Genomic DNA, 2,625 nt, shown 5'->3' on the forward strand with positions numbered 1-2,625 from the left:
GCAAAATATTTACGACTTTGATATACCACGTGTACTAATTGATGTTTCAATTAAGTAATATCTTGTCAGTCAATCAATCATATTATATGTAAACTATATCAACAAATATATTCATGTTTTTGTAATACGGACTCTGCGTGAAACTTTATTAATTTTCATCATTTCAACATATATGTTTTATACTGACTAAATACGACTTGAGGAATATTGATACAATGAATTGAAAACACTTCATTGATTAAAATTTGGATGTCATCACACTGATGAAACCACTATAGATACAGTTTATAAAGTTGCACTTATAAAAATATAGTGTACAAAAACCTGATCTAAACGCAAAAAGAGTACTGAACTACTATAGTTAAACATTGTTAATACCAAACATTAATGAGGTTATTTCCCGGTGATGACATAAAACAAAAACCTTTAAAAACTAAATGAGTGGGTGTTTTTTTTTGTACAGAATGTTTTTTTTTATATATTACTACTAATATAAAATAACTGTTCTAAATGCGAAGAATTTAGGATTTCAAATGTTATTTTAAATAAAAGACCATATATACAGCAATATTTGGTATAATGGGTAAGAACCCGTTTTAGTCTTCCCTATTTTAAAATAGTTCATTTTCTGATGCGTGTAATATACACCTTCTGGGAATATGTCGATACGACACGAAAACAACACGGTATCCATATTAAAGTGATTTAAGGTCAGTTTACATTGTTCACTATATCTACTAAATGCAACAATCTACAAAGATTTTTGTAAAATTTGTAAGATTGTAAACAACTGAATACGGACATTAACACTACAACTTGACGGTAGGACCCTTTGACTGTTTTATTTATTATGTCTGTTTAGTTCACGCATCATTGTAAATATAACGGAATTTGATAAGACTTTCATCAAAGTAAGAGGGTTAGAGCTATCAAACCAGATTTATTCCAGCATTTTCTACATTTGAAAATGCCTGTACCAAATCGGGAATATGACAGTTCTTGTCCATTCGTTTTTGATGTGTTTTGTTATTTATTTTCACGCCTTGTTATAGGCTTAAAGAATTGATTCCTAACACCAATTATTTTCAGAGATGACTAAAATTGAGAATGGTAGTAGGGAATATATAGTTATCAAAAGTACCAGGATTATAATTTAGTAAAGAGACAATAACCCAATCAAAGAGTAGACAATAGCCCAAAGCCACCAATTGGTTTTCACTGTAACGAGAAGATCCCACACGCAACGGGGTGGGGTGGGGTAACAGTTGGCATATTGAAATTTATTTGTAACCAAAATTAATTGGGATTATAAGTCAAGAAAGGAATTTAAAAAAACATATACACGACAAAAAATGTACGTATATTAAATTTGGAAAAGATAGCAATAACCACGTGCAACATTCTTAATTTATTACATAGCTTTTATATATAGCGCCTATCTAATAAACATAATACTCTAAGCGCTTAACATATAAAATTGAGGGAAAAAAAACACAAAGCATACAATACTAGCAAATATATATATATATATTTGAACATAAAATTGAGAAAGGAAATGGTGAATATGTCAAAGCGACAACCACCCGACCAATGGGTCTTCAATGTAGCGAGAATTCCCGCACCCGTAGGTGTCCTTCAGCTGGCCCCTAAAATATGCATAATAGTACAGTGATAATGGACGTCATACTAAACTCCGAATTATACACAAGAAACTAAAATTTAAAATCATACAAGACTAACAAAGGCCAGAGGCTCCTGACTTGGGACAGGCGCAAAATTGCGGCGGGGTTAAACATGTTTATGAGATCTCAACCCTCCCCCTATACCTCTAGCCAATGTAGAAAAGTAAAACAATAACAATACGCACATTAAAATTCAGTTCAGGAGAAGTCCGAGTCTGATGTCAAAAGATGTAACAAAAGAAAATAAGTAAAATGACAATAATACATAAATAACAACAGACTACTAGCAGTTAACTGACATGCCAGCTCCAGACCTCAATTAAACTGATTGAAAGATTATGTCTTCATCATATGAATATCAGGTACAATCCCTCCCGTTAGGGGTTTAGTATCATACTATCATAAAATATATGAGAAGAACATAACCCGTGTCATGCCAACAACTGTTTTTTTAGAAATAAATGTGTTTAGTTCCGATGCAAAGACCCTATCAGTGAATCAATGTTAAAGCCAAAATATGCAATCTTTAATGACCTGACAACAGTATCGTAACTATATCCCCTTTTAATAAGTCTATTTAAAGGTTTTGTTAGTTTCTGAGGAGAATACTGACATTTTTGTGCTTTATAAAGAATATTTCCATAAAATTTTGGATGTGAAATACCTGAACGTATAAGATGTCTGCATGTTGAGTTATATTTACGAATTATTTCCTTATACCGGTGATAAAATTTAGTAAATGTTTTGACCAGTTTGTGATATCGAAAACCCTGGTGTAATAATTTTTCAGTAATACATAAATTTCTCTCGCTAAAATCTAATACATTGTTACATACACGAGCGAATCGTACAAGTTGAGATATATAAACACCATAAGATGGTGACAAGGGAACGTCACCATCTAAAAATGGATAATTAACAATAGGAAATGAAAAATCATCTC

Source organism: Mytilus edulis, chromosome 5 (assembly GCF_963676685.1).
Source record: "Mytilus edulis chromosome 5, xbMytEdul2.2, whole genome shotgun sequence".
Taxonomy (NCBI): Eukaryota; Metazoa; Mollusca; class Bivalvia; order Mytilida; family Mytilidae; genus Mytilus; species Mytilus edulis.